This window comes from Micropterus dolomieu, linkage group LG08, assembly GCF_021292245.1.
Source record: "Micropterus dolomieu isolate WLL.071019.BEF.003 ecotype Adirondacks linkage group LG08, ASM2129224v1, whole genome shotgun sequence".
In the NCBI taxonomy this organism is placed as follows: Eukaryota; Metazoa; Chordata; class Actinopteri; order Centrarchiformes; family Centrarchidae; genus Micropterus; species Micropterus dolomieu.
This window is the reverse complement of record NC_060157.1, coordinates 2,383,687-2,404,592: the sequence shown is the minus strand read 5'-3', so window position 1 is coordinate 2,404,592 and position 20,906 is coordinate 2,383,687. Positions and strand designations below refer to the sequence as shown.

At 42.5% G+C, this 20,906-nt stretch overlaps 1 long non-coding RNA gene across 1 annotated transcript in view; it reads right to left on the bottom strand.

The window, feature by feature from the left end:
- Positions 1-8,273: 8,273 nt before the first annotated feature.
- The window catches only part of LOC123974654, a 30,740-nt gene continuing 18,107 nt past the window's right edge, over positions 8,274-20,906 (bottom strand). The window contains exons 2-3 of the long non-coding RNA XR_006825900.1: positions 9,561-9,735; positions 8,274-9,037 (exon numbers count right to left, since the gene is read on the bottom strand). This is a non-coding gene — a long non-coding RNA (uncharacterized LOC123974654). The remainder of the gene's footprint in view (positions 9,038-9,560; positions 9,736-20,906) is intronic.

The window sequence follows — 20,906 nt, the reverse complement described above, 5'->3', positions numbered from 1 at the left end:
TCCACCTGATGGCGACATCAAATATTCCTGCAGTGTAGTAAAAAGTACTTATACCACACTGGAAACTACTGTGTTACAAGTGAAAGTCCTGCTTTTTAAAATAAAAGTATGTGAGTCTAATCAGGAAAATGTCCTTAACGTATTAAAGCGGTAAAATGTGCCTGTTGTAGTTTCATATCTCCGCTCCTCAGATTCTTCTTCCTCCTCATTAATGTGCAGCAGGATTTCGCTGCTGTGGATGTTGAGCTGGAGCTCATTCTGAACTGTTTAGCATCAGCTGATGATTCTTTTCATTCTGGATCAATCAGCTGATTATTTCCTCCATGAATCCATCGATTGTTTGGTTTGTGAAGATTTTGCCGTCCTAGTTACCCAGAGCCCAAAGTGACAGACAGTCAGTGGGTGGAAAGTTTTGATTTTTTCTTTTTAAAATAAACATATTTGAAATAAACAGTAATTAAGTATATGTGTGTTTAAAATGCACAATAATGTGTAATATATAAAATATAGGCTAAGTTTGGGTGTGAAATTAGCTTCCTGCTCATCCAGCGGTCTCTTCTGGGGCGCTGGAGAGAGCGCCCAGGCAGCACAGCAGCGCAACCAAAAACTGACACAAGATTTGCCCATAGCAACAGAAATTAAGCCAATCGGCGTCCTCAAATCTGATGACTGCAGGGCGCTCCAGGATCTGCCCCAACAAGCACAGTCAGTCGGTGGTAGAGGGACACGTGACGTTGTTGACAATGTGGAACTCAAGACAGACGCAGGCTTTCAGCCTCGGCTAGCTGGATGCAATGATTTAAATGCCTTATTTTGCTTCCTTCGCTTCCCATGCAACAACTGTTACAGGAATAAATGACACGATACATTTATCTGAGAAGAAACACGAGTATACGAGGGCACATATGGATAACGCGGTGAAGCTAGCCATGCTAGGCGGAGTTAACATCGGGCTCGCTCGACCACAAAGAGACCGCATCCTCTGACAACCCTGGCGTTTTCAGTAGATCTTGTTGCCTCGCTGGACAGCGTGTTGGAGGAGCACCTTAAGACAGCTACCGTTTAAAAAGGCACCTCAAAGACTGTGCATAACGAACCTTTGGACTGCATGCTGTCAGTTCTTACAGATTACATTCTGGTGGAAGTAGTATTTCCACCCACTGCCAGCTGGTGCTCGTGCTACGGTACATGGACAAGGAGCACAACAGCTGTTGGCTACAGAGGTCAGCTGTATGGTTTATAGGCAGCTCTGAAGTGTTAAGATGTGGTTATTTCCAGTGGTGCACAGGAACTTCAGTAGGCCTACTGTACTGAAGTACAAATTAGCGGTAGCCTATTTGTACTTTACTTGACTATTTTCTTTTCATGCCACTTTCTATGTTCACTGTTTATGTTTTTGTATATTAATATGATATAATATTGGCATTAAATAATTTCTGACTATTTCACAAAGCACTGGTATCCTGCAGTTTGTGTTAATTTGTACTGGGACGGTTAGTGAAACTGAAACTTACTATTTTTCACCAGCCGCCACTATTTACAACGCTTGTTGAGTCCAACCAATAGCTCAACAATATTATCCTCCACTTACAACACGGTCCTTTCATCACTTCCCAGGAAACTGAACAAGCATTTCCTCTTGGCCTCAGGTGAACACGCCAACGATGGTCGTTCAGACTTGACCACGGGGGGCTCTAACGACCATAACGACACTAACCAACCAGCGGTATTGATGATCTTGTCAATAACAGCTGAGTTTCTCTACTAGTCATTTCAGAACTGAAGACGTCTCTTGGATGAGGGACGAAACGTCTTCAAGCATCTTCAACAAAGTCCAGTTTCTCTTGACTTTAACCTTCTTTGGATTAGAATTATTATTATTAGCATTCAGAGGAAAAGCAGCAAATCTTCTAGTGAGAAGCTGAAACCATCAGCTCTTTATCAGTTTCCAATATTTTTTTCTGTAAATATTCTAACTCTTTCAACTATACTTAAACATGTTCATGTGTTTTGTGAGCAAACAATCTTTTTAAACCAACTAGAAACTAAAGCTGTCAGATAAATGATGTTAAGTAAAAAGTACAATATTAGTACCTAATATCTGTATTTGAGTACAATAAATGTACTTACTTACATTCCACCACTGCTTTTTAGTATTCGAATTATGTATATACATGTACGTGTACATTTTGTAACTGAGGATGAATAAAGTTATTGAATTGAATAGATGTCAGGAAGGAACTACAGTACAGCCCGTGTACATGTACTCACCTGTTTATCAGTTTAAAGTATACTTAAACATTTTCACATGTTTTGTGTGCAGAAAAACTTAATTTTTAAAGTAGTTAGTAACCAAAACTATCAGATAAATGTAGAGGAGTAAAAAGTACAATATTTCTTCCCTGAGGAAGAAAAGACAGAAGAGGGAGACAACAGACCCAACACCGAGTACAAGCACTACATACTTAACATCTGAACTATTCACTACAAAACACCATGCAGTGTCAAAGTGGAAATGTGGAAAATGGACTGGAAAGCAAATTAACAAAAGAAACAAATAGATAAAACAATAGAGAACAGTGGCTGGCCTGGTCCTGTAGCAGAGTAAAGCAGCAGGAGGGAGGGGGACTTCCAGTGCAGTGTCTCCGGACCCCTACAGCCACGTCAGCTGTAGACATCAATCTTCTCCAGTTCCCTCCACGGAGGACGGGACGCTCACGTCTGGATGTCAGACGTGCACCCCACCCCATGCATGTGCACCAATCACCTACATTAGCACATTTATATCTACATACACTGCGGGTCCTCTGACATAGAAGTCACCATGTTGCGAAGCCATGTTTCTACAGTAGCCCAAATGGACAAACAGCTCTACAAAGCGTGTTTTGTGGCTACGTTAAATACGTAAGAAGTAGTAGTAACAGTCGACTGGTTTATTAGAAGTAAGAAAACAAGTGAAATTTGGACAAATGGAGGACCACGCAGAATATATTGGCGCAGAAGCGGACAGAGCGTGTCGGCCACCGTAGCTTCTCCTGCTCGCTTGAAAGGGAGGGGTGAGCGGTGACTGATGGTGGCGTTCATGTGGTGCCGGCCACATTGCAAAATTAGGAGTAAAGGTCTACATGGGTCATAAAGAAGTGTACAGAACAGTATACACAAATAATAAAAACTTTGCCTGGGGTAGTCTATGTCAGTAGTTCTCAAAGTGGGGTCAGGGGACCCCCAGGGGTCCTTGAGGCAGAGATGCTCTCAAGTCTCTGAGTCCAAGTCAAGTCTCAAGTCTCTCGTGGTTTTAATGAATGTTGCATCACCTGCTGCGTTCAATCCAGGCTGCTTATAAAACTGCAGAGCTATAAGGGATTCTGTAACAGTGATCTGATTTTCACTTACAGAGCACAACCATGTAACGTGCAATGCAACTAATGACGGCTAATTAACTACTGTAAGTCAACACATCCCGCTGACTCTCAAACCAGTGTAACGTTATAACTAAATAAAACTATGATGTCACATGATCAACAATAAACCTGTAACCTGTTTGCAGCCAACGGTTATAATTTACGTGACGGCAGCCAGCGGGAGGTGAATAATTACGTTAAATCGACCACCACAAGTTTGGCAAGCGAACAAACGTTCATTCATCTTTTCATAGCGAGCGACAGTCTGAGTTAACCTCCCGTAGGTCGGAGCTGAAGCAAGAAGCAAGCTAACGTTAGATGGCCAACGCTGAGCTAAACGTGTTCACTAACCTATTTTCTGTTCAAGCGCTTCTTTGGGTCTTGTTGTGTGAAGTTTTAAAGTTTATGATGAACGGCTCAGCAGCTGCCGGTGTTTGTTGTCCTCTCTCACGTGCGGCTACGTGTTACGTAGGCAGGTTACAGGTAACGCAGGGAGGCGAATAACAGCACGCTCATCAGAAGTTTCCTAAAAATAAACATTGTTCACAAGTCCTGCACCTCGAGTCCGAGTCGAGTCTGAAGTCTTTTGATGACGAGTCTCAAGTCGAGTCTCAAGTCTTTTGATGACGAGTCTCAAGTCGAGTCTGAAGTCTTTTGATGACGAGTCTCAAGTCGAGTCTGAAGTCTTTTGATGACGAGTCTCAAGTCGAGTCTGAAGTCACTGTGTGTGCGACTTAAGTCGGACTCGAGTCCCCAGCTCTGCCTTGAGGTGGTTCCAGGGGGTCCCCAGCAAAAAGGGGAATAGTTTGTTTTCACTATAACTCCATCCATAAGTAGCACAATTACTGTTTCAGTCATGGGTTTCATACACTTTCTGTAATAAAACCAATCAATCTTCCACCCCTCCAGGACCTGTAGGCCTCCAGGACTCTGAGGTGACCCCTCCCACCCCGGACACAAGCAGTTTCAGACAGTCCCTCGTACCCCCTCCCCTTTACTTCCACAGACATATTCTTACATAATCTTTATGGTTCCTTTAAATTTGTTTAATATCTAGTATCTATAAGTCACCAAAGAAAATTCCTTGTTAACCTACTTGGCAATGAAACGGTGTCTGATTCCAAAAAGCAAAATTTCTATCATATGGGGGATCCTGGGAAAAAATCTTACCAAACGGGGGTCTGTGGTCTAATGTGTCTCAGTTTAGGGGTCCTTAACGTTAAAAAGTTTGAGAACCACTGGTCTATATTATATAAAGATTTTAAAAGAGGACCATATGTTGACAGTTTTCAACCTTTTTATTGAAATTAAACTGATATAATGTACAACCTAATGGAGAACTTACTGCTGAATCTACAATTGCCATTACACAGTACCTCAGATTTGTACTTCAGTACAGCACATGTGCATAGTTACATTCCACCACTGCTTTTTAGTATTCTAATTATGTATTCTATAACATACAGCCTGTGTGTACATGTACTCACAGTACACTGTGTTACTGATAAATGTCCTGTGTCTCCTTTTAGAATGAAAATCATGAATCACATGAAACATTAAAAAAATAAAAAGGTAAATCACACGGTAACACACACAGAATTATATCAGCATCAGTCGAGGCTGTGGGCACAAACGCAGAGCGAAGCTCAGCAGGAGGAGGAAGGCATTTTGAGACAGATGGTGACGAGAGAAGAAGAGAGTGTGAAGGAAAGAGAGACGGGAGGAGAAAGAAGGATAGCTCGAATGAGAGAGAGAGAAAAACCCTGAATGGATGCTTAAGACTGACGCTGCTCTCAGCCAATCACAGCATCCGCCTCCCCTCCTCCTCGCATCTGGGCTCTGTGATTGGCCGGCGGGAGCAGAGCTACAGAGAGAGAAAGAGAGAGAGAGAGAGAGACAGGAGAATAAGAAAGAAGAAGAAACTGTCAGATGTGGACGTCTCTGTTCTTCACACCTCTGTCTGTCTCTCTCTCTCTCTCCCTCTCTCTCTCTCTCGCAGTTTCTCAGTAGCCTCTCTGCCTCGCTCGCCCCTCTCTGAGCTGCTGCTATTCGCTCGCAACTGTTTTGCTTTCTGATTCCTGAGAAGAGAGAGAGAGGGAGAGAGGTTTAATGCGATGGACCTGCTGCCCACCGACTGCTATTACTGCTGCTGCTGCTGTTTACACCGCGGCATCATGGGAGCTGTAGTGTCCTCGGCAGCGCAGGAGGACAGCTGATTAGCCGGGGTATTGAGGGCTATCAGAGTTTGGAGATGTGAGCTGGTGGACGGACAAGGCTCATCAGACTCTCTCTCTCTTTCTTTCTATTCTATTTTCTTTTCCTTCCTCTCATCTGCAGTTCATTTCATCTCTCTCACCTACTCCTCCCCCCTTTTACTCTCACCTCCTCCTAACTTGTACCCGTACGAGGAAAAAGTCAGAATGGGTTGTCGTCTCACTCGGACCAAGGTGAGTAACCTGCTGGCAGGTGCGTTTTGGGCTGGCGGTGGGTTTTTGGTCGTGTCGGGTGAGAGAGAAAGAAAGAGTCAAAAGGGTATAATAGATAGATAATGAGACGTGATGGTAAACACGCACCCACATCGTTAACCCAGATACCACGAGTGAACCCGGACAATGGCTGAGGGAGAAGCTCTGATGACTGAAGGCTAAAGGCTGTTATCTGTGTTTGTATGCGTGTGCAGAGATGATGAGGAGAAAATAAGCCAAAGACACTGAAAAACGGCAATATGAAGTTCTTTTGGAGAGTTTCTGTATAAACTGGATCGACACAAGTTTGGGTACAGAAAGTGAGATGTGAATAAACTGGCTTTCCTATTAATTCCAGGTGTTTTCAAATGACTAAAAAGGTTTAACAGAGCCAGAACAGGTGTGAATTGGGACCGCCCCCATGGCTGTAAATTCCCATTTGGTTTCAGAGTTCCTGAAAAATTCTGAGTCGCCTGGATGATCGCGCCACACTACAGCTTTGTGTTATAGCCAATTACCTTTTATTGGTTTCAGCTTTGCTAAAACGGCGAATCTGAAGACCTGAAGAAGTTTGAAAAAGCGCCTCGTGCTGACCGGTAAAAACAGAGGACTTTAAAAACGATGACGCAGACGCTGATGTTTGGCTTCCTGATTGGGTCTTATCATTCATTCAAACACGGTTCTACTGACAGAGTTTCAGTATTTGGTATTTTCACAATTTTTTCCACCACCACAAGCCATGTTTCCATCTTATTGTCATGCGAATTTTAAGCGAACTTTTGAAATGTCGCACCAAAGAAATACGCGCATTTCCATCAGCTGGTCTGGAGCGAATAAACCGGGCTATGGCGAGCGTAGTTGTGTCAGTAGTCGACGTTACACATGGCTGTAATAAACAAGACGTACGGGTTCCAAACCAGAAACAAAACCAGTCGCATGAACCTGATGGTCATTGATCTTAGAGAAACAGAGAGAGGTCCTCAGTAATGTGTTTCAAGTGGGCAAGTTGCAACCAGCCATGTCTCCGTGCATTATGGGAATATCCGGTGTTATGGTGAGTTCTCCAGATAATGCTTTTAAACGCTATAATATCCTTTGTGGGGTTCATCAATAGTGATATAAATGATTTGAAGTATTTATTTTATGAACATTTAGAGTCGTTAATATTTTATTACACTCAGTAGCTAAGTGATTCCATCTCCCGTTAAGCGCATTAACTCTTTTTCTACAAAAACCACCTCAAGCGAGCGTAAAAACTTTTTTTTGCTGAATTAAGGATTTTTTTGCCGTTTCCATCAACCTACTTTCTTATGCGAAAAACATTGATGGAAAGGCGGCGACAATCGCTCTGAACTCTCGTGTTACATTCAGTAGCAGTTCCACCTCGTTGTTGGTCCATGGTGTGGTTCTTCGTCTGTATTTCTTTCTTCCTTGGCTAAAGACCATCTGCTTCATGTTTACCCCGGCAGCGCGCATGCCCAGTGTTTGTGAGGGGCCGCTAGAGGATCACAACTTTAGTGATCCTCTGACTTTTCATCTAGCACCGCCATCAGGTCAATTCTTTTATTGATCCAAAACTTTGGTTTGTGACCAAATACCGGCAAAACTAACAGCATTCCCATCAGCCTCAGCTGTATTTAATGTTTAATTCTAATACAGGGTGACAGCATTTGGCTCTAAACGCAACTGTGTAGAAGTACAGACTCAAACAGCTGCTAGCATGGCGGCGGGCTCGTAGTCCGGTTTCTGTTCTATGTACTGCATGGCTGTGAATACTACAATATCAATGAGCCTCAGCTGCAATTTCTATGAAGAAGAAGCCAATCAGATTTGTGAATCAGCGATGAAGCAACAGCTATTGCTATAAGTTTTGTTTTTCTACATCTGAAGCGAGGGTCTAAGGATACAAGTTGCATGTTTGTTGTTGGAACAAAATACTGTGGCTAGTTGTTGAAATAATCTGAAATGGAACTGGAGTCTGGAAGGGAACTGATTTGCAGTTGACTTTCAGGTGGGAGACTGTGGCAGTAATGAAGATCGTACCCTGATTGTAACCATACCGAAGAATCTTAAAAGGTTTGGCCTTGGGCTTTGTCAGTGAACGTATCATCAGAGGGTTTGCAGAGCCGTCAAAAATAAGTAGTTTTGGTTTTTACAAAACTCAATTTTCCGCCTAAATTTTCTACAAAAAGTTTAGTCATTTTTTAGACAGATGTTATGTTTTTTTGTCTGTGGCATGTTTGACAGGAAAGCTTTTTATCTGTTAAATTTCCTGCGTTACCGAGGCAGAATATTTTGAGGGAATGTAGGTCTTAAATAATCTATTAATTAACCAAATTTATTTTTGACTTTTTTTTAAACAAAAACACAATAAAGAAAATAAAGGCCATTGTTCTTGCTTTGTTTTCAAAACTCTTTAAAATCAATATGTTGTTGAAACTAATAAATTAAAACTGCACAGCTGATTCTGCAAAAGGACATTTTTCAGTCTGTTGAAGCATCGACCAGCCATGAAGGACTTCCAATGGTGACTAATCTGCAGCAAAGTGAAGAGATCACGCTGAAAAGCAACAGCAGAGAACAAACACAACAACACATTATGAAGAGTGCTCCAGCTTCGCTTCTACAAATTAGTCCGTCACTGGGAGTTTTTCTTGGAAAGTGTTTGTCTTGGTTACTGAGCACTCCTCATATTTCTCCGCTTGTTAAAGCGCAAAGCTCTCTGTAATTGCTGTTCGTGGGTGTCTGAGATTTCTTCCCTCGTGATGAACAGTGACGAGAGCTTGTAGCTTAGCCATGTTTTCATTTAGCGCCACGTCTCCTGGCTGAACGCCTCGACGATCAAAAGGCTCGGCAGGCTGCGGTTCGACGCATTCTTTAGACATGCAGAGCTGAACAATCTGCGACGACGACAGCAGGACGGATGTTTTCTGGCACATGTTCATCTCTGAACGCTGGAACACAAGATTATAGCGTTCCGCATGTCAGATGAGGTTTCATCCTCAATGCATTGATGCTGTGGTGCACGTAAACAAACTCCTTGTGAGATGACTCTGCAGCACACACTCATTCCAGGAGAGCAGTGGACCTCTGACAGGCCAACACAGTGCAGACAAACAGGCAGAGGAGGGGGATCATAACTCGGTCCGATGGCTGCTGAGGTGACCCGATCTTTGAGATGCAGGAAGACAAGCGTCACATAAACACACAACACAAGACATGAAATGTTCACAGACAGTCAACGTATAACAAATCCCTTTATATAGAGATGAGAGAGAACCACAGAGAGATTACAGGTTCCCTGCTTCGCTTTTACAACATGTGCAAAGATGTTACGGTCCGCCACGGTGTAAACACGGGAAGGAGGGTTAACGCTGAAGAGGTATCGTTCGGGGTTTCTTACACTTACAGTTCAGGTGAGGCAGCCCCAAGCAAAGTAAATCCAGAAACAAAAGTGATAATCAATTCAAATCAGCTTTATTGGCATGAATGTATAACAACAGTATTGCCAAAGCTACATATAAATGACATAGGAAAAATTAATTTCATACATTTCATGCAAAAGAAAAATTCCATTTACAGGAATTTCCAGTGGTGTAAACCGTAAACAAACAAATACACAGCGAAATGCATTCAAATAAGTTTATAAATCTCTTGAAACGGACTGCCACTATGGAAACAAATTGCCACTCACCTCTTTCTTCTTCTTACATACAAAGCCCTTAATGGTCAGGCACCATCTTCTTTGAAAGAACTGCTTTCACCATACTGCCCCACTAGAACACGGCGCTCCCAACATGCAGGGCTACTTGTAGTGCCGAGGGTCTCTAGATGTAGAATGGGAGCCAGAGCTTTTAGCCATCAGGCACCTGTTTGGGTTCGGGAAGCAACATACATTTCTATATTTAAGAGTAGGCTAAAACTTTTTATTTTTAGTAAAGCTTTTAGTTGGGGATGTTTTTTCTTTATTTTGTGAGAAGGCTTATAGTTAGGGCCACGGTATTTTATGAATTGTTATACATTTAAAATGATTTATTTCTTATTGTTTTACATTTATGTATTTTATTGTCTTTTAATTTATGTATCTCGTTATGTGTTCTCAGCTTTTTTATCCTGTCTTGGAAATTTTTTGTGTCTCTGTTTTCTGGGACCACACAGCTGGTGATTTTACACTTTAAACAAACCTGACTTGACTTTGCTTTGGTCCCTCGCCAAACGGAGAGCTCTAAGGACTGGGTAGCTTTGACCAGAATGAATGAATGAATGAGGAATGAACAGATGCATATCGTTGCCACTATATTGTTATTATGGCATTACTACCTGCAGCACCAGCTGTACTCGAGGCTACGTCATATTTGCCAAATGAACGTCCTCGTTGTTCCGTGGAGCTGTCAATCAATGTCAAGTACAGGGAGACACAGCCCACATAGATGATGACGCAGTGAGTCTTTCATTTAAAGTTCTTAAGTGCGCTCGCATAATTGCAATGTTAAACAAACCAAAACTAACCGAACGAGTCAAAACATATCAAAAGATGAACTTTGTTTCGGAACTTGGTGCGGACTTTCAGGCCCTTAAATACATCAGGGGGAGGAGATAACGAGACACAGGTGAAACACATTAGGGCAGGTGTGACGGAAGCCAACGAGGCTGTGCAGTGAGCAAACCTCACTCCCCGACCACTTAAGAGACGCACTGCCGTGTTAGTTTGTTTCTCAATGCTTCCTGGCTTCTTGTCTCTGGCTCTCAGCTCCCATTGGTTCCTACTGAAGATGTAAATCTTTACAAGGAAAAAAAAATATCCTTCACAAATACAGTACGTATAGTAACTTTTCAGCCAGGACGACAGCTGAGTTTTGTCTCAGAGAGGATCAACAGGGATCTTCCACCACGGCTGGTAAAGCTGAATGTAAATGTTTGAGATGTCTGTTTGGACAGCCGTTGCGAGGGAAACAAGAGTGGAGGACCACACTTGGTTTATTTGTCTCTGATGTGAGGCTGGCAGAATGTAAGGCAGCAGGATGATCGTAAAGAGATTGGCAGTTTGACATAAATGCGTGGTGGCGCAGGACTGAGGCCTCTATGTCGCCTCTGGATGTACAGTAGTACACTTTATATCCTCGTATAGCTGCTGGAAAACCTACTTTGACTAAAATAAAGGCGAATGCGACCATGTCAAATCAGATTGCAGCACATACTATTTTAAAACAAGATGGTAATAATTATAACCCACAGAAATCCGAATAAGATTCAAAAAAAGTTTCCTTCTTTTCTAAGCTTCCGAGACAGTGATGGCAAACTTAGATGCATGAAAATAAAGCAACCATTCTAGTTTTTAATAATCAGGGTTTTGTCAAATTGTTTCATGAAAGACTGACACTCTTGTCCTTGTACAAAAGAAACTGTGACTCACTTTCCACTTCATCCAAATCACGTTGCTCATTCAATCTATTATCCTTCTGAATACTTCTGAATCTCACAGCCTCAATAGTCAGAGGACGGAGTTCAACCAAAGTTCTTTTGCTTTTTAGAAGCGAGTCGTAACATGAATCTTGTGTTCATGCCAGGGTTGTGTGTTTTTTTAATACGCACGTAATTTTGTTTTCAACAAGATATTTTTACACCCATTGTATTCAAACTTGGGTAGAAGCTTATTTTAAATGGTGTTAACATTAAACCAAGTTATTTGTGTTGCTATAGTTCAGCAGACCAGCCTCCCAAAGGACTGAGTAAAGCTCCACAGAAGCGTGATCCTATAAAAACAATATAGATTTATTTATCTTATGTCTGTTACAATTTGTTCACAATTTGATTGTTTACAGTGCAGGCCAGACAGCCTAGATATATACACTCGCTGGCCACCTTGCTAGCACCAGATCGGACCGCCTTTTGCCTTCAGAACTGCCTTAATTCTTCGTTGTTGTGTTGGAAACACACAGACTTTGGTCCATATTGACATGATAGCATCACGCGGTTTCTGCAGATTTGTCGGCCCCACATCAGTGATGTGAATCTCCCGTTCCACCACATCCCAAAGGCGCTCTGAGATGTGGAGGCTCTGGAGGCCCATTGGAGTACAGTGAACTCATTGTCATGTTCAAGAAACCAGTTTGAGGTGATTTGACCTTTGTTACATTTGATTTGACTGGGGACACTGTGGTCATAAAGGGATGGACATGGTCAGCAGCAACACTCAGGTAGGCTGTCGCTTTTAAACGATGCTCAGTTGGTAAGAAAGGGCCAAGAAAATATCCTCCACACCATTACACCACCACCAGCCTGAAAATACAACGCAACAAATGAATGTGTTGAAGGAGACCTGTTATGCTTTTCCTCATTTTATGACTTATCTACAATGTTATAATGTTGGATGTTCATGTTAAACATGGCCAAAGCTTCAAATAATGAGGTTAAAGTATTTATAAGAAATTTCTGTGAGCAAAACCTCAGGTTTCCTCCTGTTCTGAACGCTCTGTTTTCAACTGCTTTTATCTACCAACGGCTCCGTAATACGACACATGGAGCCAGACGGAGCCGCTGTTCCATATATGGTCATTTGCTCCCACAGCAACGCTCAGTCAGTCTGTACCGCTCAGCAACAACAACAGCCTGGTAACATGCTTCAGGTCTTGGCCAATCAGAAGACAGTGGGCTTTGAGGGGGGGCCTTAAAGAGACAGGAGCATCTACAGCTTGTTTCAGACAGAGGCTGAAATGAAGGCCTACATGAAGAGCCAGTATAAGACAGAAAATTATTTTTTTGAACTTTGAATCACGCAAAGCTGCCGTACAGGAGTCACAGAACTACAATATAGGACTGGAAGAGCAGTTTAATAGGTCTCCTTTAAAGGCTTATGAGAAACGCTAAACAGCAGAAATACAGCATTCTTGTTACAAAATAATCCATCAGAAGTGGGTGCCTGCTTGAATTCGACTTGCTGGAACAAGCCAGGCTCAAACCCCTGTGTTGGTCGCCAGGACGGCTCCAATCGAATGAATGAGAGGGCTGCGTTTTTTCACACAGGACTAAAGTCGGTCTAAGGGTGTGGAAGTCATGGTGGTAGACCAGCATCTATAGTTCAAAACCGTAACCACAATCTTTCCCTAAGCTTAACAAGTGCATTAGTTGCCTAAACCGCACCTTGAAAATATTGAGAATATACACAAGCCTTCCCTAACCTCAACCACACCACATTTCTCAGATATTATTAAAAACATTGTCTCTCATGCTGCATTCCTTTCACCTCGGAAGTTAGAGCTCAGGACTCGGAGCGACGTCATATCAGTTAAAAACACAAGGAAATCCGAGATGGATGCGTTTCACTTGCCACACGACACGACAAGCCGGACAACAAGATGGACGTGTGGTTGTAGCAACAGCGACCATTGTTGTGGTTAGCGGCCTAGCCAATTTTAGCAACACCAGATGGTAAACAACACATTACACGGTATTTCACGCATCTTCGCGGCTATCTTGCTTTCTGAACTTGGGGTCCTTTGAGTTCGTCCGGGTTGAGGAGTAGGAACGGCGTCAAAAACGACTTCCGAGTACATATGGAGCACACTACTAACGGCTAAAGTAATGTCTGTAACATAACATCCATGTTACATGTTACAGGGAATCTGAGGCAGATCACAGTCACATTGAATTGATTCATCACTGGATCTGTTTGGTACCATTTTGCTTGAATGTTGAGAGATAGTCTCCTTTTCTGCATCTTTCATGCATCATGAACAGCAGTGGATTTATTTTTACATGCACAGTATAATATCTGATGTCGGCTGCTTACTGTACATTTTGCTAAAAGTCTTTTGTTTGATTTGATGGGGATACTTTTTATTTGATAGTTTGATTTGAAAGAGACCAAATCCAATATATTCTGATCCGGTTTTATAAAAGCTGCAGCATTTGACACTTTTGTTTAATTTTGCATGCCGACTGTGATTTTGTGCTGAGAACAAGGGGTGTCACATTTTGCAGAGTTTTGTACTTTGAGACTCAGTGAAAATTGAGTCAAAGCTTTATATAAAAAAAATAAAAAAATACTGAGAGATAAAGAGAGCGAGAGAGACAGATACATGAAGATGGAGAGAGAGAGAGAGACAGATCAGCCTGCGTTACTGTCAAAGTGCAGCAGAGCGCAACCCACTCCTCCAGGGTTCAGCACATCACTCTCTGCTCTATGTGTGTGTGTGTATGTATTTGTGTACAAGTTTGTGCATGTGTGACTGCAGGTTTCCACATGTATGAACTGGTGTGTTCATGTATTATGTGTGCACATCTTTCTGCATCTATGTGTGCTTGTTTGTCTGTGTTTGCATGCATGTGTATGTGGCCCCGGGCGGTGCACTGAGACTGTAAAGACTCCAGTACTGGTCCAGGAGTTACAGAGGGCTGCTGCTGCTGCTGCTGCTGTATCCTGACCTACATTGTCCTGCTGTTAAGACCGAGTCTCTTTAACTTCACTGCATCTTAACTTTCACATGTGACGTTATAACACAAACCACCACTATTACAGTTTTCTCATACTCAGCAGACATAATGACAGAGAGCCCTTTAGGGCGCGAGCTGTCCTTTTATGTCCTGAGCTGACAGAATGGTGACGCTCTCTGTTTAGCTCTCGATGTAAACTTACAGCCCCCTCTCAGCATTTTTATGTGAGATATCCACAAAGAGATTCTGTCTCATGATGCTTAAACATATACACGTATACACTGTATGGATAAAAGTATTGTGTTGAGAGGGGCTCTAAATGCTACAGCATCCAATTCTAGAAAATAGTTCTTCCAGCAGTTTGTGTTTTTCCTGTTTCAATATGACGAAGCCCACATGCACAAAGCCAGCTCCAGTGAAGAAATGGTTTTCCCAGTTTGGTGTGGAAGGCACAGAGCCCTGACCTCGACCCTATCCAACACCTTTGGGATGAACTAGAACGGAGATTGTGAGCCACGCCTTCTCTTCCAACATCAGTGTCTGAACTCACAAATGTTCATCTTAAAAGGTCCAGTGTGTAATCTTTAGGAGGATATATTGACAGAAATAAAAATAACTATGTTTTAAGTGGTGTATAAAGACCTCACACAATGAACCGTAATGGTTATATTGACAGAAACGAGATATTTCTATCTACATACAGTGTGCGTCCCCTTACATGGAAGTCGCCATGTTTCTACAGTAGCCCAAACAGACAAACGGCTCTACAGAGCGCTTACCGTCACTATGTTGAATATATATGAAGAAGAAGTAGTAATAGTAGTTGTCTGTTTTAAGAAGAGAAGTGAAACTTGGACAAATGGAGGAGCACACGTTTTATTTAGCACAAGAGCCGACAGAGCGCGTCGGCCACCGTAGATTCTCCTGCTCGCTTGCAAAGGGAGGGCTGAGCGGTGATTGAGCCGTTGGTTGCAATTTGTAACCGTCACCACTAGATGCCACTAAAACTTACACACTGAACCTTTAAACTTTTAAGCACGGACTTGCCCGGTATGGGGGATGACGATCGATTTCACACGCAAAAAGCAAATGAGTAATCCATGTCTGATCCTAGTATTTTGTCACCCTATCCATGCCACACAGCTCCGTGAAGCTGGAGGATCAGCTAGAATGTCAAACCAACCATTTTTATCTATACCAAACACACCTCAAACACCAAGCATCTAATTATATCACAACATAAATTGCTCTGTAAACAGTCTACATGCCTTTAGTTATTGCCTTCCACATATCTCTAATCTCATCCTACACCGCTGTCCAACCACTCTAAAGAAAGCACAACCGCTGACTTACTTTTGCTGTTTTTAGCCCCAAAACAGCTGTTCTTTGTTTGTAAAAATTACGTCGGGCCGCTGTCTTGGTATCGCGCCTCTGATCTCTTAAGTTTTGTTTCTCGCCACAAACTGAAGGAGAGAAGAAGTGTTGCTTTGGAACAGACGGTCTTTGTCATCATCTGCTGGCCGAGCCATAGGAGCCACACAGACATCCCATCCACCAAACGATTCGTCTGCTCAAGACGAAGAGATAGAGCCCACTTACAGCCCTGTAGGCCTGATCTCAAGTTGTGGGCCTGTAAAGCATCGGAGTTCTTTTGGTCATAGAAATGTTTTTATCAATATTTCAATGTTTTGGAAGCTTTATGTTATTTGGAACGTGGTTGTGTGGAGAGAAATTGTGTTTTGAAGAAAACTCCCAATAAAAGTGAACATTGTATAATAAAACTCGTATAATAACTGTTTTGTATTAGTTTCTTTTCATCAAATTTACAGTTACAGTTGTATTCCAGGTGTATTAGAATATATTCAGGTGCATTGTAATCTACAGTATGATGGTTTTTATGGTGATATTTCTATTAAAATATAGATTTTATACCAGCCGAGGGTGAAAATACAGTATATTTTCCTTTATTTCATCTCCATTTACTCTTTAATAGCAAAATAAATTGGTTCATTTACAGTTGATTCCTTATTATTCTAATGGTTGAGGAGTTATTACTGATTCATTTTGGTATGTTATTCTAGGCGTTTAGCTGTTAGCTGCAAAAGGGGGACCAACTCCATTTTAATGCCTATTGATTTAGAATGGGATGTCTTAAAAGTAAAGTGTACTTCTGTCCATTTAGTGTATTTCTATCTATATCTATAGATAGATAGATATATTCATATATCAGTATGTGTCATGGAGGGTTATTTCAACTCAGTAGAAGCTCTTTCCACTAATTAAAGCACCTTCAGCCAGAATGAGAGGAAATAATCACTGAAATCTACTGCTGGAATAGACACCTCTCTTCTTTCCCGGTCTCCATCATATACATAATGGCTCAATGTTTTATCTTTTTATATAAAAGAGTGAATCATATGCCACGTTATGTAACACAACTGTAGTTAGGCACGCCAAAAAGTTAGAAACCAAAAACCTTGTGCTGGAGGATGAACACCCACTTTGCCACTGTGCATTTATGTTACCTTTAGTCTTCATCAATAGTACAGATACTATTTGTTTATTATACTGCAGAAGCAGGAAAAAATACTGACCTTTGTAAAAAAAAAATATATATCTTTAAGAAAACATTAAAATTAATTGATTTCTCCACACCAGTGGAGCCAAATTGCAGCAGTATATAAAAAAATACAACTTCTACACTTCTGCTTCCGGTCAAGCATTCCTCGAGCTTTCATTTTTTAACTTGTGCTTTGCGAGTACCGTCCAACCCCTGATATGAAGTGTTCCCTCTCGTCAGGCCAAGACTCATGAACCTTCTCATCACCGACACCGGGAGGAGCTGCACTTTGTGGATGAGTATGGCCAACCGATCACTATGCAGGTGGAGGCAAGGAGGGGGCATGGTCACAGGAGGAGGCGGTCCCATTGTACGACTGAGTGCAGCGCACCGACAGAGAGACACTGGGAGGCCCTGAGAGCCATGGGGCTGATGGATGGAGGGGAAGGCCAGGGAGACGGCTACAGTGCAGGGTAGGTACGATTGGAAGGCTGCGTGATGGGGGGCAAGATCTAGGGTACAGAGTTAGGGGTAAAGGGTTTTGGATCAGTTTGGAACAGGACTGATGTGACAGGAGTTATCCTTGGTAGAGGCACAGAAACAGCGGACATAGCAAGAAGCTTTTGAGATTTTATCAAAGCTTTTCTTTTTTGTGTTATTTGACTGTCAGTATTTTTATGTGAAGGATTATGTAGCTTTGAGTAAATACATGCAAATAAAGAAACCAATGGTTATGCAACTACTACTACTACTACAAATTATTATAAAAGACTTAGATTTAGGGGTTGGACACAATGCTGGGAAAATAGGTTGGACACAATGCTTAAGACTGAGGTAAACAGCTAGAGACTGTGGTAACTGGTTTCATACGCGTCATGTTTGCGTCTGTTAGATCTGGGGTTATCTAAGTAAAGGGCTAACAGATAGAAGAGTGGAAATGGGATGAAACTTTGGACAATGATAACATTTTGTGAATGGGATAAAGATGTGTCTTTGAATCGGGGATTAGGTCAAATGTGGGTACTGTGGGGTAAATTCCCAGAAATTAGGTAAATAATTAGGAATTAAATATAAAGCTGGGATAGAGGCCAAAGGTATGAACTGGGTAAAGACTTGTCTCTTGGGTAAACGGTTGGGAGTGGGGTACAAAATTGGGATTTGTGTAAAAATTTGGGACTTTTGTCAAAGTTTGGGAACAGGGTATAGGATTGTAAATTGGGATAAATGGTCAGGAGTGGGCTAAAACGTTGGGACATGGTTATCATTTTGTGAATGGGATGGAACGTTTGGAACTAGGGTAAAAAATTGTGTAATGATGAGAATCTGGGGCCAGGGTAAAAGTGTACAAACGGGTTTTGGGGGCAACTTCAGTTTGCAAGGTCGGGCATGATGGATGGATGAAGACTATAAATATCCATAGAGGAATTTACATATCATTGATCATAACATTTCCAGTCATGGACATCGGAACAATAAATACACCTACATGATCTGAAGGAGCACTTTCTGCCTTATAAATTCTACACAGGCCTTACTATGGTCACATGACCGTGCCACCTGACCTATACTCCGCCAGCAGTCGCATGATGATGTCGCCTGATGTCTATCCACCCAATGGCTACCTGCCCAGATCATTAAATGACCAGCACCCAGGAAACAACTACCTGCCCAGCGTCTCCTACAGCTTAGATCACCTGGACAGACTGGACTACCAGGTGATTTCTTGTGCTGTATTCTGATCTCACTTTTTGTGTCTGTTCTAATTAATTTTGCAGATTACTACTATACGCCTCAGAAATACTCAATTTACATTGTTTTACTATTCCAGGGTCCAGAAATGTTACCATACCAGCCTAACTCAGAGAGCTGTCTGATTGGCTGCTACAACACGGAAGAGGTGGAGCCTAAGGATTTCCCCAGACAGGTAGCTAATTCCAGTGATTTGCATCACTACTATTTTATTTCTCAGTATCAACTCTGCGCCCTTGTTCTGCTCCTCTGCCATTTTTTTAAAGTTAATTTAAGTTATAATTTCATGTGGGTAAATTTAGCATGAATGCTGATTTGGTGCATCCTTGGTACTTGTCTAATAATGGACCTTTAAAGAGGTCATATTGGGTTTTTTGGGTTTATCTTTTTGTGCATGTAATAGGTTTGCAAAGTTAAAAAGTCCAGCCCAAAGGGAGTTCCCATCTCCCACAGAAAACTCTGCTCTGAACTGCCTGAAAACAGCTAGATTATAGTCCAGCCCTTACTTCCGTAACCTATCTGCATCACTATGTAACACGCGGCATAATGCGCGCCTAGCAGCTAGTGTCGCATACCCTCAACTAAGCTAGTTAAATGTGAAATGAAAAACATTTTAACATCCTGCTCCAGTCCAGGTTGTGAAGCAAGTTCGGGTCCATTCTGCCCATCTTTCGGGATCAGACTTGGGCTCGAACATGTTCGGCTGCACCGAAGCCAAGGTCACCGGCTGAAACGGTTTTGTTTTGGATCACACTACCTTGCTAGTCAGGACCCGCCCTACTCTGCTTCTGATTGGCTAGTAGTCCTTACCTAGGTACTGCACATGTCCAGCTCCCAACAAAGATGCATCACTCGGTAGCTAAAATCATGCATTCAACACGCAATGTGCAGTATAACAAAAGGTGTTTGTTGAAAATGAAACCATGTAAACCTGTTCTGGTACAACCTCTAAATAAAATCATGAACCTGAAAATCAGACCTTAAATAAATTAAATTGAAATTCTCTTACTTTCTCTTTAGTCCGACTATCGCCCTCCTTGGCGGTCTGATCGTCTTCTTGGATACCTCCCACTGAGTGAGCTCGACAGCGGGCTGGGATGTGGACCTGACAGCCCTCACCACAGGATGGCTCTCTCCGAGGCCGAGACAGACGCCATGTCGTCGCTGCCAGGTCACACCGCTTCCTCCCAAGGCTCCTCCTCTTCCTCCGAGTCCCTGATCTCCTCTGAACCCAGCGACTCGGGCTTCCACAGCGTCAGCACCGGGGAGCACAGACGACTGCATAAGATTCATGGAAGCCACGCCCACCGACAAACTCACCATCTTCGCTCAGGCCACTCCCCTCGAGAGCAGAGAGGACGCTGGGATTTGGAGTCCATCCCAGAGACGTCTCAGATGACTCACTCCGGAGCACCACAGGCGTCCCGCTGCACCGTGGGTAACAGCACGACCACAACAGTTCACTTCCACAGAGCTGAGAGGAGTCCCACCTTACCTCGCCACCGTACCCCGCCTTCCCCTTCCATTGGTTAGTAACGCTCTACAAATCATTTCCTTATCTATCCATCTAGTTAGTGGTTACAATTTTAGGGATCTTTGAGTCCAGATCATAGACTGTAAAAAAGAAGTTAACGTAGCCACCTTGATGTCCCCCGTTGGTTTGGTTTTGAAGCCTCCAGTTTGGCATTGTGCCCGTCAACATCTTGGATTGTGCATTTCTAATTCACGTTAACTGTGATATTAATTGGGATGCTAATTTTGGCTAGCGACAAACAGGCTTAAAACAAATGAAGAAAGAAGAACAGCCAACGTGACTTTAAGTACAACCGAACGCTGATAACATTTTTAGTCGACCAAAAGACAAAATTACTGACAGAACCCAAAAACAAGTTCACGGATAGTTAAACGTACACAGAGCAGCGGATACGTGAAGCCTCTATCCTGATTGACAGGTCGCCATGGTAGCGACCTTTCAATCACAAGGTAGCCCCGCAGTAGAGCCTCTAAATGGGACCATAATTTACTAAATGAACATCATGCTGTGTTGAAGAAGACTTGAAACTAGCGACTGAGACCATAAACTCATCAGGAAAGTGTTTACTGAGGAAATAAATCAGCTGAGAAGTAGAAACATTTTCTCATAGCCTCTAATGCAATCAGACTTCTTTTGTCAGCCGGTGGAGTCGCCCCCTGCTGGCCGTTAGAGAGAATGCAGGTTTAATGCTCTTCAGCAATGGCTTCACTTTTCAGATCCCGGAAGTTCCTGCTTGGTCTATACATACTTATAGTATATGATTG